This window comes from Terrapene carolina, unplaced genomic scaffold (assembly GCF_002925995.2).
Source record: "Terrapene carolina triunguis isolate 2854851 unplaced genomic scaffold, T_m_triunguis-2.0 Scaffold62, whole genome shotgun sequence".
Lineage (NCBI taxonomy): Eukaryota > Metazoa > Chordata > Testudines > Emydidae > Terrapene > Terrapene triunguis.
Genome location: NW_020664413.1, coordinates 6,988,751 through 7,009,285, shown reverse-complemented (window position 1 = coordinate 7,009,285; position 20,535 = coordinate 6,988,751). Strand labels below are relative to the sequence as shown.

The 20,535-nt window shown below is 42.4% G+C and overlaps 1 protein-coding gene across 2 annotated transcripts in view; it reads right to left on the bottom strand.

Annotated features, from left to right (window-relative positions):
- Positions 1 to 20,535, bottom strand: part of RALB (RAS like proto-oncogene B) — a 66,408-nt gene that overhangs the window by 21,731 nt on the left and 24,142 nt on the right. The window contains exon 1 of one of the 2 annotated variants that reach the window (XM_026647391.2): positions 20,156 to 20,315. The exons of the other annotated variant lie outside the window; for it this stretch is intronic. The gene's annotated coding sequence lies outside the window, so the exon portion shown is untranslated. Of the gene's footprint in view, positions 1 to 20,155; positions 20,316 to 20,535 lie in introns of those variants that run through there. 2 annotated transcript variants of the gene reach the window in all.

The window sequence follows — 20,535 nt, the reverse complement described above, 5'->3', positions numbered from 1 at the left end:
TGTATAGATCTGTAGAGACCATTTTGTGCGAGCCTACATTTTGAGCCAGATTTTAACATGCAGCATCCCTTTTAGTTTATCTTTACTGAAAGATTCACGTACTGTTCCATAAACATTAACAACCTTCCAGAAATACAAAAGCAATACAACTGCAAAATATTTTCTTCCCAAATACTTAGCAGAAAATAAGATGAGTACAAAAAAAGAGGATACTGCAAGCATCAACAACTGTTACAGTAACTGCCCTATGTTTTACTGGATAAGGAATTTACACCACAGGCCATTTAAAACACTTTTATAGCCTCACTAAACTAAATCTTAGCTTTTGTTCATTTTAACTTTTCTTTTGTGACTCATAAGTCCATACATTCATATAAATACACCCAAATAGTTTGAACAGACAAGAAAAAAAAAAAACTCAGAATTTTGCAAGTAGAACAAAAACTTGGGTACAGCTCTAAAATTCTACTGTTCGCCTCTGAATGCAGTGGCAGAAACTGTCAAGATTAATCTTGTTCTTGTATTCTTGCTGTGCAACTGATACCCTTGAATGTTTCTTTTTGTTGCTACCCCGCCACTGAAAGCAGCTATTCTATGGTGGTTGTTTTTTTTTTAAATGGGAATCTGGAATTGCATGGCTAATGACGGAAGGATTTAACAAAGCACTTCTGTTCAAATACCTGCATCTCCTATTTGAAGATACGTTTAACCCATTAGCTCCAAGAATAAAGATTTCATGACATCAAAAGCAAGTTCAGCAAGAAATCCTCACTTTCCACTACTGCAATGTTTCAGTGATCAGACCTCTGCAGCAATTATAATACTTAGGTCCTGTCTACACAGGCAAGTTTCTGTGCAGTAAAGCAGCTTTCTGTGCTGTAACTCCCGAGGTGTACACACTGCCAAGCCACTTAGTGCGCAGAAACTGGGCAGCTGTAGTGCTTAAAAAAAAAATAAAATCCCACCCCAACGAGAGGCGTACAGCTTTCTGCTCCGGGGTTACACTGCTGCGGTGCCAGTGTAGACACCGTGGTTGATTACAACACTGATTGGCCTCCGGGAGGTGCCCCATAATGCCTGTTCTCGCCTCTCTGGTCATTGGTGTGAACTCTACTGCCCTGCCCTCAGGTGACCAACCGTCATCCCCACCCCATAAATTCCTTTGGAATTTTGAAAGTCCCCTTCCTGTTTGTGCGGTGATGCACGCAGTGATCTCAGCGCATCTTTCCAGGTGGCCATGCCTGCTCCATGCACCAGGCGATCCCCCGCTTGGAGCAATGCTGAGTTGCTAGACCTCATCAGCATTTGGGGAGAGGAGGCTGTCCAGTCCCAGCTGCGCTCCGGCTGTAGGAATGATACCACCTACGGACAGATTTCACGATGCATGACAGAAAGGGGCCATGACCTGGACACATTGCAGTGCAGGGTCAAAATGAAGGAGCTGCGGAACACCTACCACAAGGTGCAGGAGGCAAACCGCCGTTCTGGTGCTGCGCCCACGAGCTGTCGGTTCTACAAGGAGCTGGACGTGATACTCGGTGGTGACCCCACCTCCACTGCGAAGACCACTGTGGATATTTTGGTGGCTCGTCTGCCAGTCGAAAGTGGACCGCGCCAGGAGGAGGAAAATTTGGATGAGGATGTGGAGGGGAGAGGGACCCAGAGGCAGAGGATGACTCGGAGATCAGAGATGCATGCAGCCAGGAGCTCTTTTCTACCCCGGAGGAGACTAGCCAGTCACAGCTGTCGAATTTGGCGAAGCACAAACAGGAGAGAAAGCCTCTGGTAAGTGGATTTGATTTTGGGAATCGCTGAAGTGAGTTGCTGGGGGAAGGAGGGTTGCAGAAAGCAGGCTTGTCTCCCACCGCATGCCTCGTCTGAGTGGTGGAACAGGCTGTTGATTGACTCCCTCACTTCACGGGAATCTCCCTCAGAGATCTCCAGGAAACTCTCGTGTAGATACTGGGTAATCTGCTGCCGCAGGTTCTTCGGCAGAGCTGCTTTGTTTCTTGCCCCATTAATGGTAACTTTCCCATGCCACTGTGCCGTCCTGGGGTGTGTGTGAAACCATTGCTGCACACAGGCGAGCCGCATAGGGGGAAGGGCGGAAGCCGCAGTCTTGGAGAAGACTCTCCCTTGATTCCTTGCTCACCCTCAGCAGCAAGATATCTTCCAAAATGATCATATCTTGTGGAAAGTGTGGGAACAGGAATGATTATCAGGCCCCCCCATAGTGCTGGCTCTCCCCAAGAGCCATGTGCCCAGTGTACAGCAGGGTCCGGGAAGAGTGATTTACCCTGCCCCTGTGGCTACTCACCATTTTGGGGGTCTTGTGGCTCATGTGTGCTTGCCTGGGGTCAGCCAGTTAGTGACAGGTGTGTGAGTACTGGCTGTGTTTTAAAATCACTGAATCAGTGTTCTCTGTGTTGCAAATAATACTGCTTCTGTAAAATGTCGTGTTTAAACTTCACAGAGATGACCTTGGGAGCCCAGCCTCCCTCTTTGTTATCGGTGGCTGAACGGCTGCGCAGAATTAGAAAGCGGCCAAGAAGAACTAAGGAGGACTTTCTGTGTGATGTTATGATGCACTCTGCTGCCAACAAACAGGAATTGAAGGAGTGGCGGGACAGTGAGAAGAGGGACCGAAAGGAGAATGCGGCATGCCAGAATGAAGCCATGTAGCGGCTCTTAAAGGTTATGGAGTGCCAAGCAGACATGCTTGAGGCAATACTAGCTCTTCAAACCGAGCAGCTACCAACACGCTCTTATCAACCTCCTGACTCCAGTCTATATGCGCGGCATTCCACTCCTCCCCCCTCACAGTCCAGCGCTGCCGACTCCCACTACCCACTGCACTCAACACCCATCCCTCTCCAGTTTGGCTCTGCTGAAGTATAGTACCCGGTGCATTGTATTCCAAAGGAGAAGGTTGGATATGATCCCTGGACATACACAAATCTTGAGCCACCCCAGGACCCCACCTCCTCCTGGGACCTTCCCTTCTACCATCCTGCTCAGTGCTTATGGGGTTTTTTTTTGTTTGACTCTCTCCTCTGGTTGTTGTTTTTTTAAATAAAAGAATGGTGTTGCTTTGAAAGCAATCTTTATTCTATCAATTGAAAGCAAACAGAGCCCTGCAAAGCAACAGACAGTTCTGTTAAGCCTTCATATTGCATCATCTGCACCAATCACAATCACCTCCTAGCATTACAAGCACTGCACTCCTGAGCAGAGCAACAAATATTAGTGGCTTTCAGCTTCATAAGCCATGTCATTAAGGGGTATGTGGGGTCTCCCAGAATCACAATGGGCATTTCAACTTCCCCTATGGTGGTCTTCTGGTCCGGGAAGAAAGTCCCTGCTTGCAGCTTCCTGAACAGGCCAGTGTTCCGAAAGATGTATGCGTCATGCACCTTTCTGGACCAGCCTGCGTTAATGTCTGTGAAACGCCCACAGTGATCCACAAGCGCCTGGAGAACCATTGAGAAATACCCCTTGCGATTAATGAACTCGGTGGCGAGGTGGTCTGGTGTCAGAATTGGAATATGTATGCCATCTATCGCCCCTCCGCAGTTAGGGAAGCCCATTTGTGCAAAGCCATCTACAATGTCACGCACGTTGCCCAGAGCCCTGGTCTTTCGGAGCAGGATGCGATTAATGGCCCTGCCGACTTCCATCAACATGAGTCCAATGGTAGACTTTCCCACTCCGAACTGGTTAGTGACCGATTGATAGCAGTCTGGAGTAGCCAGCTTCCACAGTGCATTCGCTACGCACTTCTCCAGTGACAGGGCAGCTCTCATTCTTGTGTCCTTTCGCCGCAGGGCTGGGACGAGCTCACCACACAGTCCTATGAATGTGGCTTTCCTCATCTGAAAGTTCTGCAGCCACTACTTGTCATCCCAGACGTGCATCACGATGTGATCCCACCACTCAGTGCTTGTTTCCCAAGCCCAAAAGCGGCATTCCACTGTGGTCAGCACCTCCATGAATGCCCCAAGCAATCTCATGTCGTAGCTACTACACGTGGCGACATCAGTGTCACACTCCTCTTGCCTTTGTAGTTTATGGAATAACTCCACTGCCACTCGTGACGTGTTGGTCAGAGCAAGCAGCATACTGGTCAACAGTTCGGGATCCATTCCTGCAGCCCAAAGAGGCAGGGCGCAAAGTACACAAACCATTGAAAGATCACACCAAATGCGGACGGAAGCACAGGGATTGCTGGGATGTGACGCAATGCATCACGGGACACTGGGTCCGGACCCAGGATGCCCCGCGACCCCCTCCGCCTTCCCACAACTCTTAGTGGCAGAAGAGAAAGAGGTGCTCTGTGGGATAGCTGCCCAGAGTGCACCGCTCCGAATACTGCAAGTGCCCCAAGTGTGAACACGCTATTGCGCAGGCAGCTGACAGCGTGAACACACAACAGCGGTTTCCCTTCAACACTCTCCGAGTGGCGCTGTAACTCTGCCAGTGTAGACATGCCCTTAGTTACATTAGAGTAACTAGACTGTGTAGTACCTCCAGTTGGTGGGTCATTCACAGGTTAAGTATGCCAAAAGCTGTAACTCAATACACACTCTTAATGAGAGACACGCAAGTCTTGACTTTGCATGAAGCACAAGGCCAAAGCTGAAATGCCTCTACCATACAAGAATTATCTATATGCCCTGCAATCACAATGTACAGTGCATTCTAAAGCAGTTTTAGAACATGCTTGAAGAAGTTAACTTTACAAGTTAGGCAGATATCTTTTGTACCCTGAGACATTGTTTATAGCAGAAGGATAGAACATACAAACTGTCAGAAAGCTATAGTTTAGGATTTATGCGTTGATCAACTTAGTTCATTTAAGCAGGTGCTGGTTCAGGAGGAAGAATGATTTTAAAAAGGCCACCATTAAAGGAAAGTATCAGCACAGCCCAAGTTAAAGTATTCAATCTCTCTTTTTTCTTTTCTTTTTTTTAAAAAAAGAGAAAACAAAAGCTAGAGTACATTAATACTTATTAATAAATATTTTATATAAGTTTATGATCTTATCACTATTGTGGTCTCACTACGATCACATGGGATTATCTCTGTTCTATCTTGCTGTCCTGCAGACTGCATTTTATAGATATCTATTTTTTAATTTATCCACATACACCTCTACCCCGATATAACACGAATTCGGATATAACGCGGTAAAGCAGTGCTCCGAGGGGACGGGGCTGCACACTCCGGTGGATCAAAGCAAGTTCGATATAACGCGGTTTCACCTATAACGCAGTAAGATTTTTTTGGCTCCCGAGGACAGCGTTATTTCGAGGTAGAGGTGTATATTCCACCTTCCACCTTCCAAATCCTTCCAGTGATTTGGAATCTTATGCAATATACAGAAATTCAGTACACCTTTAAGGGTGAAGTCAATCTCCTGTGTCGGACCCTAGAACTAACATCTTTGTAAGATAGTCAACAAAATGAATTCTGTTGTCTAACAGTTGGATGGCATCCAGTTTCTCTTTCCATAATATTACTGATACTAAATCAGCTGGGAATCCTTCAGAGACAGCCTCTGTCAAAAGACTCCCCACTAACACCAATATATGTCCGGCTCAATGGCAAATATGCAAGTTAAGCCAATTATCCTGAGGGCCCTTGTCCCCACACCTATATTTTAATAACAGTATATAGTAGGAGATAGTAAGTTCCATTGCTTTTTATAGCCATGTAACAACTGTGACAGTCCCAGATGACTCATGGATTCCAAGAAGCTGCTTTCCTTATATCTTATTCTATATCAGATTGTTATATTGGCATATTGACTTATGAAGATGCAGTCATCTAGTCTTTCCAGAAAGAGCTTCATTACATGGATACAACAGATAATCTTAGTTAGTCAACATGGATCCCCAAATTTGGGTCATGAAAGAAAACCTCCTGTAAGTACAGGCATTAAAATGCTGGGATATGTAGGTAACATCTACCCTTGACAGACTGAAAGTAAATTTTCTTTATCTAGGCAAGAAATGTACAACACAGTTAATGAATTGACTACACTGTTTTACTTTTTACCCAGCAGTACTCTTGAATTTTACTGGAACTATATAAATCCAGTTGCTTAACGTTCCATGATTGCACCCAAAAATAGATCAGTTAATTATTTTACACTTTCTGCATTAAACTGGAGCATTAAAAAGCACACAATATATATTCAATCAGTGCATTTCCCCACCTTGAATGCAAGCCAGATTTCTTTAGAAATCATGTGCTGAAATACAGATGACTGAATCTTTCTCTAAGCAGGAGTGCCATTAAAATTCAGCAAAATATAGAACTGATAACAGCAGGCATTTACTTATGGAAACAGATTCATAAGAAATCAAAACATTAGAAAATCTCCCATTCCCTCTGTTATAATAGTTAATCATCTAAGACATCAAAAAATAGATATGACTAAGTTATGAGCAGCAGTTTCAGAGTATAATCTTGAAAGTAAATTACAAGAACAGCCTATGAAAACTACAGTCATACAAAGTATCCAAAAGAGATTTGATACAGGTCTGAAGGAGGGTTCCATATTTAAGCATCAATTGAGACTTTTTTAGCATAGTCACCAGAGGTATTTTTAGGATCTGTTTGTCATCTCACATGGTCTTTAATATGAGCAATTCTAAGTCACTGTTCTTTGATCTGTTTTCTTGAATCTGGAAGTGAATCTTTATGTTGTATGAATTATATAACAGATGCACATACATCCTTTTGTAATCTTCAAGATTCACATCTGAGGAATGTTTGAATTCAATACTACTAAACTTTCATTTAGCTTCTCACCCACAGACGTCAAAGTAATTTACAAAAGGAGGGCAAGTACAATTAGCCCTATTTTACAGATGGAGAAAGTCGGTCTCCTGACCACCTCCCATAAGTTCTTCCTGCTGAAGTACTCCCTCTCCAGACTCATCCTTCAGTGGAGGTGATAGAATTGATGTTGCACACTTCCCTTTTGGAACAGCAATGAAGCCAGATTTCCAGCACCAGGTATTCCAGGTGATCTGCATAGGACCATGTGCTTGGAGGCTCTGTGCCTTGACATCAATTCCTGAACCCCCTTCCTCCTTACAGCTCTCTAGCAACATAGCCGTAATGGAGCCTTGTTACCACCGACTCCCCAAATTATAGATGTACATAGACTGGTGCTATGAGAAATTAATGTGTACTTCAAAGATGTGGTTTTAATCAAACACAAGCTTTTATAAACTCTCTTGGAATTTCACTTTAATAACCCTACACCTGTATGTGCACATCATTAGAGTAATTTGTTTTCATTAGCTTAAAAAGCCCTAAGAGCTGCGTGTTGGTGAGTTCTAGATTTTCTATATGTATTCATATTATAACATAAATTGAGTTGAGAATATAGTTGCAGATATTTCAGTGGATTGTATACGTCTGTAAGAAGCACTAGGACATTGTCATTAACATTTTGACTAACCACAATTTACCAGGTTACTCCAAATTCAGTTACATTTTCCCCCACCCACACAGAAGTTACAAAACAAATTTTAATGACTGATATACTGCAATTACTCTTCCAAGTACAGTTAATTTATCACTGTCTCATTAAACAGAGCTGCCATTAATTTACAAGTCAAGAATTGGTGATTAGTAGCCTTATCACCACTTGATGATTACCTGTTCTGGGGCACCTGGCATTGGCCACTGTCGGAAGACAGGGTACTAGGCTAGATGAACCTTTGGTCTGATCCAGCATGGCTGCTCTTATCACTTAAATAGAAATGAGAGACACCCTAGTTCTTGAAGTGTAACATTTCTGGTTTGATATGTTGTACTGTGATTATTCAACATACATACATACATATAGTGAAAGCTACTAAAATTACTATAGGCCTTTTCCTTCTTCCATGGGGGGTCTTGATGCCCCCATTGTTTTAGCATGCAAGGGTGCCTGGTATTGATCCCGATTTATTTAAATCTTATTTTAGTGAATGGATATTTAGAGAAGTTCAATGGCTATTAGCCAAGATGGTTAGGGACACAACCCCATGCTCTGGGAACCCCTAAACCTCCAACTGCCAGATGCTGCGACTGGACAACAGGGGATGGATCACTCCATAATTGCCCTGCTCTGTTCATTCCCTCTGAAGCATTTGGCTGCCAGAAGACATGATACTGAGCTAGATTGACAATCAGTCTGACCCAGTATCACCATTTTTATGTTCTTAGACATACTCAGATAGACAAAAAATACTTAGACAAGTTAGATGTCTTCAAGTCACCAGGGCCTGATGAAATACATCCTAGAATACTCAAGGAGCTGATTGATGAGGTATCTGAGCCATTAGCGATTATCTTCGAAAAGTCACATACGGTGGGAGAGATTCCAGAGGCCTGGGAAAGGGCAAATATAGTGCCCATCTATAAAAAGGGAAATAAGGACAACCTGGGAAACTACAGACCAGTTAGCTTAACTTCAGTACCAGGGAAGATAATGGAGCGAATACTTAAGCAATCAATTTGCAAACACCTAAAAGATAAAGTGATAAGTAACAGTCAGCATGGATTTGTCAAGAACAAATCATGTCAAACCAACTTAATAGCTCTCTTTGACAAGGTAACAAACCTTGTGAATAAGGGGAGGAAGCAGTAGATGTGGTATATCTTGACTTTAGTAAGGCTTTTGATGCTGTCTCGCATAACCCTCTCATAAACAAACTAGGGAAATACAACCTAGATGGAGATACTATAAGGTGGATGTATATCTGATTGGAAAACCGTTCCCAGAAAATAGTTTTCAGTGGTTCACAGTCAAGTTGGAAAGGCATATCGAGTGCAGTCCCATAGGGATCAGTTCTGGGTCCGGTTCTGTTCAATGTCTTTCTCAATTATTTAGATAATAGGATAGAGAGTACACTTATAAAGTTTACGGATAATACCAAGCTATGCTTGGAGGATAGGGTAAAATTCAAAATGATCTGGACAAACTGGAGAAATGGTCTGAAAAAAACAGGATGAAATTCAATAAGGACAAATTCAAAGTACTCCACTTAGGAATGAACAATTAATTGCACACATACAAAATGGGAAATGACTGCCTAGGAAGGAGTACTGCAGGAAGGGATCTAGGGGTCATAGCGTATCACCAACTAAATATGAGGCAACAGTGTAACACTGTCAAAAAACCCCCATCATTCCAGGATGTATTAGCAGGAGTGTTGTAAGCAAGACACAAGAAATAATTCTTCTACTTTACTCTGCGCTGATTCGGACTCAACTGGAGTATTGTGTTCATTTCTGGGCGCCACATTTCAGGAAAGATGTGGACAAATTGCAGAAAGTCTAGAGCAGTGGTCTCCAAACTTTTTTGATCGCGCACCCCATCAGTAAAAAATTGCCGAGGGAGGGGGAAAAAAAAAAGCGGCGCTGCTCCGGCGGCGCTCCTCCCGCCGCGCACCCCGAAGGATCCTCTTGCGCACCCCACTTTAGAGACCACTGGTCTAGAGAAGAGCAACAAACATGATTCAAGGTCGAGAAAACATGACCTATGAAGGAAGATTGAAAAAATTGGCTTTGTTTAGTCTGGAGAAGAAGAGACTGAGAGGGGACAGGATAACAGTTTTCAAGTTACAAGGAGGAGGGAGAAAAATTATTCTCCTTAACCTCTGAGGATAGGACAAGAAGCAATGGGCTTAAATTGCAGCAAGGGCAGTTTAGGTTGGACATTAGGAAAAAACCTTCCTAACTGTCAGGGTGGATAAGCACTGGAATAAATTACTCAGGGAGGTTGTGAAATCTCTATTACTGGACATTTTTAAGAGCAGGTTAGACAAACGCCTCTCAGGGATGGTCTAGATAATACTTAGTCCTGCCATGAGTGCAGGGAACTGGACTAGATGACCTTTTGAGGTCCCTTCCAGTCTTACAATTCTATGATTCTAATGATAGTTTTGCAATTGGACTTATTCTAGATGTATTAGGTTCATTCACATAACTTCTCTCTCAATTCCATGATATTTATCAACATTAAATGACTTGAGCATGATTCACTCACTCTACTACTGATTGTGGGACTTGAGACAAATTACCGTCTCTACCTCAGTCACCCTATCTGTGAAATGGGGATAACAGAGGTGATGCAAGAATAGTTAGTGATTATTTTAAAGGGCTTGAACCACAAATAGCACTGGTATTATGGGGCAAGATTCTCTAGTTCATTCTAGAAGTAAAAAGGGGCCAGAAAGCAGCCATATGTAGCCTGCTAAGGATTCCTCTGGCATGGGGGAGAATTCTGCTGATGGTGCCAGCACACCAGGTTTCTACATCACCCTCCGCCTCACCCCCCCCCCCCAGACCTGGGTGCAGCACAAGGGACATTTTGGGGTGGCAAGAGTACACTACTGTCTGGGTATCCTCAATGGGCACAGTCCCCTGGGGACCACTGCCAGCTGGCACAGCTTACATCCACAAGTCTGCCCTAAGAATCACAGAGTGGGACCAAGCTCCCTGATGGGCCTACCTCACACTCCACTGCATCAAGCAGAAACTCAGTGCAGCATCAAATGCTGGCTATCATCTTACTCTGCAGACATAAATAAATCCAAGTTTCTTCCAACCAATGCAAAGGAAACACTTTCATATAAATGTTCTAAACTAAAAAAACTGAAACATTAATGTTCAGTATTAACCAATATCTATGTTCACTCTGTCACTTTATTTGGCTACAATGTTTTTTAAGTTCTCCGTTCAGAATCATATTAAATGGAACACTGGGAACTGCTTTTAAACAGCTCAGGAACACTGTTAAACACCTACTCAGACCTACCTATTGCATGGAACTTGCGTTATTTTAGTCCCACCATCCAGTGGCAATATCTATTCATGCTGTGTATTTCCAAGCTATTGCTTCCATATTACTTTCCAGGAGAACATGATCATGGAAAATGGAATGTTTCCACTTTTTAAAATGCAGATGTTTGGAGCTAGGGTTTTTGCCTATTACACCTGTCACTTGTGATATACATCGTCTTTAAATAATTTACTAAATTTACACTTCTTGATTATCTGAAGCTAAATTGAACAAATGCATTTGAAATCTCATTTTTCTACCTTGGAAGTTGCCCAACTTAATTGACTCCTATTTGTTTTATGGGAAGTAAAGTATTAAGATTTCTAGTTTGAATATTGCTACAAAAGTACCAAGATTACTTAAGAGATAGTATCAGTGAAATATAAAATCATCACTGGATAATAGTCTCCTGCTGCTAAATAAAACCAAGAGTGATTTATTTGGAGTCATTTTAGTTTCACAGTATATGCACATCATGTATTTAGGTGAGCACTAGCATTAGTTAAATACATATTTTGGGGTATGCACTCTTTTGGAAATGCTGCTGTTTTAAACCTTAAAGGCTCTGATACGTTCCATATGAGAAAAAAAAAAATCAATTTTTAACAGAGCTAAAGATCACTGGATTAATGTTTATGCATTAAAATTAATAAATTCATACATGCTTTATTTATATTAAATGCATTTTTGGAAGTGAGCTGGTGGTGGACTTGGGGTGCATGAAAAGTGGGAGGGGGGGGGTCTTTCAAAAAATAGCTGCAGGTAGTCTTCAAAGCTTTTATCTAAGTTTCTATGCAGAGCAATATTTTACATCAGTGTTACTTTTTTGAAATCTAACATTCCTGGTTATAATATTAAGAACCCCAAACTAATGCATCATGACCAACATTATTCTAATAAAGACACTTAGAACATAGGTGGTAATTTGGAGGTAAAAAAAGTTTGGAACTGATGTTCCTACAAAGTTTCACAGATTGTAACTCCATGCATACTTTTACCTGCACAGTACAATGGCTTTGTGACAGTAATCCAATGAGATACAATATTAAACATCAAGGAAGACTAGATACCTCAAGTAGAGATTTTACAATAAAAGCAACCAGTGCATGACAACAATATCTTAATAGAAGTTACGTCATAATTTCTCTATCCTTCCAAGTTAAATTATAAGGGCACATACCACTGTGGTTTCCTTACACTAGATTTCTCATGTAACTAAGGTCAAAATGTGGGACAACCAACTGAAGCGGCTTTTAATGACCAGTATTTTTTCTACTAGATTTCAGAGTTGATTAAGCATTTGATCTCTACCTAAAAAGCCAGAAGAGGAAAGGTTCCCAAGATGCTATGAGAAGGGCACAAAGACGAAGGGCAAAACTCTGCTCACTTGACTCACATGATTGTCCAAAGGTGATCAATGGGACTACTCATGCAAGTAAAGTGAGCAGTATTAGGCCTAAATTGTGCTCCTATAAGCACGAGCCTTCTAGCTCCATGCTGCTTTGTCCCCTAAAACTTCCCACCTATCCGTACAAGCTTGAAAGTTGTATATTTTGTTAGAAAATCTAGTTTGGTCAAAAGGCAGTCTGAAACAAATAGGAGAAATCAGATGGAGCATAGTGCCTTAGAGTGGAAGAGAAAAACAAAGCAATGTCCCATCAATATTATGCTTTTGGAAGATGCATTTCTGGTAATCCCATAAGGATACATACTCAGCAAAAGCATTTGAGAGTGAAGCTGCTGGGAGAGTCAACTAACCACCAAAAAGTCCTGTTGTCAGGGGTAACTGGATAAGTGTGGAATTCTCATTAACTTACAGTGGGCTCTTGCAGTAAGCTAAAAGCTTAATAGCAGCAAAACAGGACAATGAGGAAGAGTCTCTTGCTGTAGCAGAAATACCCATAGGAAGCCAGTTTTAAAAGAGATGGGGGGATGGACATATTTCCAAAGGGTTCCATTATAAAAATATTTGTTAAGAGGTAACCAGAAAGCATCTTACCTACGTCCATCATCACAATGAAGTGACATTATTGAAATCTTGATTTCTTGTTAGCATAAATGGTCACGTCAGACCACATTGTACACTGACATCCCAAGTAATGCCACTGCAGCCTGCGCTTTACAGAGTTTTCCCTTAGGGTGGCAGATTCCACCTGCTTATACTTTCTAATCCCATTCCTGAAAGTTTATCCCACCTTTCAATTTGGTCTGAAATAGTAGCAGATAAATAAATAAATAAAATAAAAAACAAAACGGTCATTTTTATGATTCTTCACCAAATATGAGGATTTGGGAAGCACTGAAACCAATTCCTGCTTTGTCTCTATCCTTCCTTAAAATCTTGGGGAGGAAGCTCCTTCTTCAGATCACTGGAAGTGAGAGTTTAAAGTCACAGAAGTACACTGAATTACACTGTATTTTGATGAATAAACTGTTTTCTGACAGACAGGCTTACTCTGATTTACATCAGAGAGGCATTTAGCTCCATGTTTTTCAACTTATCACCACCTGAGGGTCAATCATGTAGTAATTTCATCAGTGGAGACCGATATAATACTATGTACTGAAGGTTACTGAAAGCCCAGCCTGTGACCTAACATCTGTAATAAATAATCAATGCATTTTTTGTTTCTCCCCAACCGCCAAAGTATCTCATAACCCACTAACCTGAATCCTGAAAACTGTATTGGGGCTGTGACCTCCATTATACAATATAAAATCCTGGTTTACTGCACTTGTGTGCAGACACACGAGTGTGGCGTTTAAAGCAAGATTAAGATTAAGTTGGTGTGGTTATATTGGATTGCTGCTATTCTCTAGTTATGTTTGGAAATCAGTTGTATTTTTAGTTAATATCAAAGGCACTTAAAGATTGCCTATCCATGTGCTCTTGACATTTAAATCCAAATAAAAAATACTCAACACTCATTTAATACCAGAATTATTTCTGTCACTTATGTACTGTACTTCTATATAGTTTTGATTTTTGAGTTACTAGCTTTTATGGATCAAGGTTCAGATACAATGTTCTCAACCACACACTAGAGGGGATTTTTTGGATTTGTTTTGGTAATATTCCCTAGCATAGACATTTCCCTTAGAGAGGGAGGAACTTTCCTGTGTTTAACATCAGTAGTTTTCAATGTAGTGCGGTTTACAAACATTTCATTCACTGCCACTCCATCCTCCCAAAAGCCCCTGTATTCCATTTCTTTAACCTTGCAAAATCCAAAGGCGTGTAAGAGAACAGATATTTGAGGAGGATCACAAGTTTGACCCAGAAACTGGTTTGATGAAAACTAGTTATTAGGCAATCATTTATTAGTTTTAAAAGCACATCTATCTGGCCTTTGTTAGTACAAGTCTAGCTCTGCCCTAGGCAGATAGGACACAGAATCAGGGAAACCACAATGTGTTTCATGAAAACAAGCAATTTGAGAATCACTGGAGAAATCTGAGTAACTCAGTAATGCTGTTATATTTAAGGATCCAAAAAAAGTTTTTATTGAAACCCTAATATTTAGGAGATTACTATTCTGCAACACTTGGTCCAAAATTCAGTAGAGTCAGCACAAGAACTGTCTGAAATGCTTTGACTCTATTATATTATGTTTTGAGCTACCATCCCGAATTTCCTTTAATTCAGAGATGAGGTGGACTGGTTTTAGCACACTTACCAGTGGACAGGTGTTCCCATTCAAAAGCCATCTCAACTGCCCCCATTGTTCACAGATTCATATATGCCAAGATCTGAATCGACGTGGAACCTGAACTATGCTCTCACCCCTGGAAGCTGTTCTTACTGGTCAAGACTGAGGCACAATAACAACATTATAGTATTTAGCATTTAGTGCTCACAAATTTTTACAAGCCTTCTCTAGTTTAGCTCACAACACCCATATGAAATAGATGTTGTTATTCCCATTTAATGGTAGTGTAAGATCACATGCTTCACCAAATGCCACAGAGGATATTAGAACCAGGATTAGAATTTTATTCCCAGTCTGTTTTTTTCAATTATTAGGCCACTCTGTGCCCTGTTTGCACAGCATCTCCTCTGCACTGCTTGGCTAGAGTGTAAGTCTCACAAGGAAGGGACAATTTTTATGCAGCATTTCACATAGCAACGAGCCCACAGACTCTCAAACAAATGATTGCAGCATATTGATTTCATTCGAAAGACTGGTCTCTTCACAAAGCTAAAGTACAATGTAGATAGTAGAATCAACATTTCAGCCATGAAATGCCACTTACATGTACATATAAGTAGTCATCCCTTGAGATATACCAGTTCATTACTGCCTTGCACAGAACTGAAGTGCCTGTAGCTGACTGTTCTTTTAAGCAGACACCCAGTACTGTACACCTGAACTGATGTTAAAAATCTGACATATCAATTAGCAAATGAAATACTCAAAAAAGGGTACTGTCAGGTCAAATTATGCTCCAAACTGGGGTTTTGTAAAAATAATCTTTACAAAACCAAGACTAGTAGAAATGCAAATTTTTTATTCCCATAGAAAATATTTTAAAAAATTCCCCTGCTGTATGCATGAAACAAACATGCTATTGTATGAGAAATTTAAGTTGATAAGATAATACTTAGAGGAAAAAATGTGAAACTGACCTATTTTCATTGTATAAGAGAAATGTAGAAAGTATTAAAAACTAATAAAAAAGGGTAAATTATATTTAATTAGTTTAAATAATCCAAGGTATTATTTGTAATACAGGTAAGTAAATATTCAATCAACTCTCATTAAATATTTAAAACAAGAAGAGGCAAGCAACTGTCTTTACAGGAATTTATGTCATAAATGCTTTGTTTGTGTAAACGATTCCCTTTATGATCGTGATAGATGATCATGATTCAGGATTACAAGTTGTTTACATCAACACTGTCCTTGACCAATCCAGCACAAATGAATAAAGTGGAAAGTAAATATTGTCTTCTATATGGTATTAGCATAAAGAAAACAGATTTGGAATCGTTGCACTTCAGTCTTCTAACACCATTATTCAGGGCTGGTCCACACTAACACTGTAAATCGATCTAAGTTACACTAGTTTCAGGGTGGATAAAAATCAATGATTTTTAAAAAAAATAAATAAAAAAAGGAAAAAAAACGGATTTTTATTTAAACTGGATTTTTTTGATAAAAGGTTTTTTCCTCAAAAAGCATCTCTAAAGATGGTTTTAATTAAGATACATTATAGCTCAAAGATATCTCATCACAGAATAGGGATTGTAAATTCTAATTCTAGAGTATGAGACAATATATTCATGTAATGTTTAAGAAAAGTTTTGTAAATGAGTTCCAATAGTTCATGGATTAGGAACCCAATTTTATGCGGTTCCAGGGGCTTCTGTATAGATTATTTAGGTTAATCTTTCTATCTACCCAATGGGACTCAGTGCTCAGTCTAGAAGATACCATCAGAGATGCTTAGTTTTGCAGTTCTCAAACTGTGGATTTGTGTCTCCAGAGATAACATGCTTGTTAACAGCAAAAATGTTTTTAAATAAAGAAATAAATAATATATAGAGGTGAGAAATAACAGACCTCAACCCTACTGTCCCTCTGCAAATTTGTGTACACAGAGTCAATCCCTTACCCCTCTCTAAAAGTGCAAAGTTTCAAAAAGTTCAATGAATAGAAGATTGTTGGGGACGGAATAGATCTCGACAAGGAGAAGTCTGGACATAAATGTGAGAAGGGAGGGACAGGAGTAGAAACCAAAGTTAAACTGTTTGAGCAGCATATTCCAGAAGTCTTGAGGTTTTTCTGAGTGTAGCCTTCATTGATTTGAGATCTACCATACCAATCTCTCACTGGAAGGGAAACCCTATAATGGCAGCAAGCCATAAAAGAGAGCTAGTTTGGGAATAAGAACCATTCAACAAATATGTTTGCTGATGATGTTTTAAAAAAAGTCACACCAGTGAACTGGTGGAAGTCACTTAAGCACTTGAGACTGTTGAAGTAATAATCTCACTTTAACAGCAGTAGCTTCTTCTGCCAGTGTAGAAAGAATATTTTCTTCCTTTGAACAAATTCATTCCAAATTGAGAAATTGTTTGGGACCTGAAAAGGCAGGAAAGCTTGTTTTTCTCTTCCAGATTATGAACAAACAGGAAAATGAATGTGAAGACAACTGAGTTAGCTGCAGAATCCAAAATTTTAAGTTTCTCGTGTCGATGTGTCGATTTTTAAAAAATATTTCATTTAACTATTTTAGTTAAAAACAATTTAACAAAAGCAAACCTGATTTTAAAAACTTGAATGTTTAACTAAATTCAAAAATTCATATGCTTGTTTTGTTAAAATATTATAGGTTTGCTGTTGAAGAAAAAAATCCAGAATACATAATGTTGTTGTTTTAGTTAAATAAAACAATTTAAATGTCTGTCTGGTGATGCTCTCCTCCAAATACAGCATGGGAAGAAAATCCTCCAAATATTAATGATTAACCTGTTGAATTGGAGATCGTTCACCTCCCAATGACTTCATAAATATCTGCTTCAACTACTAAACAATCATTCATTTTCTGATATAGCTGTAAAAGTAATCTGAAAAGTTTTCAAAATAAATCACTTAAATATATAGTGTATACCTTCTAAAAATGAAACCATCTATCTCTGAGTTGTGAAGAATATGTATTAAGGTTATAACAACCAACAAGAATGCACTTTTATGTAGAAATCCATGATTAAATTGAGTCTTCCTGACTAATGATTTAAATCAAATCCACCCTGGCTAGTTCAGTTACATAAATTACGTAACTGAAGTCCACGTAACTTACTGCAGTGTAGACACCACTGTAAGTCAACCTATATTGACGGGAGACCCTCTCCTGTCAACATAGCTTCCGCCTCTCCGGGAAGCGGAGTATAGACATCAACAGGAGAGCGTTCTCCCATCAACTTAGCATGTCTTAGCATGTCTTCACCACTAAATCGACACCGCTGCATTGATCCCAGCAATGCCGATTTAGCCGGTAATGTAGACATAGCCTCATTTATCAGCCAAGCAAGGTAGTCAATCCATTTACAGAAATATCTACAATTACAATCCAGTCTGCACCTCTTAGTTCCTCCTACAGCTTTAACTACCGATATGGGAAAATTTAAGAGAACATCAGACAGTGTGCTTTCTGAATACAGTCAATCTCCAAAATTTCAGAATACTAGTCACACAACTTCCCAATCTTCTGGTGAAGGGGGAAAAAAATAGGCCTTTCTCACAGTAGCAGATGCTTAAGGAGCAGGACATATTAAATATTTCCAAGGTTTTATTAAACAAAAACCCCACATGCGACGTTTATGCATATTTGCAGGAAGGATCTAAAATCTGGGCTTTAAATTAGAAAGAACAGGGATGGTCCTAAACACTTGTTGAATCTGAATGCCTCCCTTCCACCACCCAAACATACATGACCCAAAAAGGAAGCAGGGCACAGATGCTGACTTTCCAAAGTTCCAGGGGGTGCTCGATCCCTGGCTCTGCCCCAGACCCTGCCCCACCCCCACCCCGTCCTCCAAGGCCCCACCTTCACCCCACCTTTTACTGCCCCCAGTCCACCCAGCTCCGCCTCTTCGTGCCCAGTTCTGCCCCCTCCCCCAAGTGCACTGCATCCTCACTCCTCCCCCAGCCTCCTGCATGCCGCCAAACAGCGAATTGCAGTGGGGGGGAGGTGCTGATCTGCGGGGCTTGCTGGTAGGTGGGAAGTGCTGGGGGGGGGGGAGGTGATAGGAGGGCTGCTGGTGGTTGCTCAGCACCCAACATTTTTTCCCCATGGGTGCTCCAGCCCCAGAGCACCCACAGAGTCGGTGCCTAGGAAGCAGGGCTTGACTATATCTATTTTAATTCTTGCAAGTGGCCCCACAGGACCTCAGGTCCCACCCCTTGGAAAAATGGTAAAATCTAGCCTAACCTCCCCCCTTAAATTGCATAATTTGGCTGGATAGTTTGCCCCACATCTCACCCTCCCCTTTATAGTAACACTACATTTGGGCACTGCCGTTTCCTCTTTCAACATCTATACCAGTAAGGTTCAGGGAGAAAGAAAGCATATTTAGAAATCTGCAACAGGTAAAGAGAACTCAGCCATGTAAGACAAGGTACTTCAGGGGATGTCCAACTCAGGTAAGGACGATACCCTCTCAAACTCCCACATCATCTTGCCCAGTTTTCTGAAGTGTTTTCTCTTGCCTACCCACAGTAGTTTGGGAAAAATAAAGATCTCTGCACACATCAGGGTGGGAGTGGCAGCCTAAGACACAATCCACAATTCCCAGGGGACTCAAAAGAAGCAGCATCAGCCATTAAAGCAAGTGTCGTATTCATAAACATATGGCAGAAATTCTGAATTTCATACAGGCCCAAGGGACACAGGTTCTCTGAATTAAACTGAGGGAGCAACCTCCTATACATGGATAAAGGTCATCCCCACCTGGATTGCAGACAGGGTATGGCAGCGGTTCTTAAACTTTTGTACTGCTGACCCCTTTCACATCGCAAGCCTCTGAGTACGACCCCGCTCTTATAAATTAAAAAACACTTTTTTTAATATATTTAACACCATTATAAATGCTGAAGACAAAGCGGGGTTTGCGGAGGAGGCTGACGGCTCGCGACCCCCCCTGTAATAACCTCACGACCCCCTCTGGGGTCCCAACCCCCCGTTTGAGAACCCCTGGGGTATGGTCTCAAAGGGCCCCATTCCAAAGCACAGGGACAGCCCCAAACACACATGCCAGGGCAGGGATTTCCAGCCAATGACTTCTCCAAAGGTGGCCTGTGTGATACAGGAGTTCAGACTAATTGATCACAATGGTCCCTTCGGGCGCGGGACTCTATGAAGCTATGAATCTTCTGAAGCACACCCTTACTTACAGCCCCGCCTTCAACTCCACCTGGCTGGGCAGGGCAGGGCGCCCCACCTCACTCCCACACACAAGGCTGCCCCAACACTCTCCCCAGCCAGGGATTGCCCCATGGCGAGCACAGCTGGGGCCCCCTCCCCCAGGGCACTCTGAGGAGAAGGGGGGACCCGGGAGACCCCTTCTTGCGGGCAGCCAATGAGAGGCGGTGGCGGGCTCAGGAACCCTGTACGAGAGGGAGCGGGAGCAAGAGACCCCCCCCCGGAGAGGGGCCTGGGCCAGACCCGGCAAGGGGGGTCCCCCTGACCCCGCGGGGAGAAGCCGCTGGGTCCGGAGCTCCCAGCCCCTGAGGAGTGACAGGGTCCCGGACCCCAGGGAAGCCCCGGCTCCCATGGGCGAGGGGACAGTCCGGGCCCGCCCCTTACCTGGGGCTGACACCCGGATCCTTCCTTCCTGCCTGCCCCCGCTCCGCCGCGGCTCTGAGCGCAGCGCCTCCCCTCCCCGAGGAGCTCCCTTGCATTGGGGTTCCGCCGCGCGCTCCCGCCGCGGGGCACTTCCGGCCGCGCGCGCGGCCCCCTCCCTGCTCAGTCACTCCGCACAACCGCCCACGGCGCGGAGGCGGGCCCGCTTCCGGGTCACGTGGCGGCCTCTGGTCAATCGCAACGCAGCCGCTGGAAAGGGCGGGGCCTGGCGGGGGCTCGGGAGAACCGCGGAGGCCAGCGGTAGGTGAGGTGGGAGCGGAGGGTTGGTGAGGTGCGAGGCGCGGCGGCTCCAGCGCAGGCCTGGGGCGGCAAGCCGCGGGGGG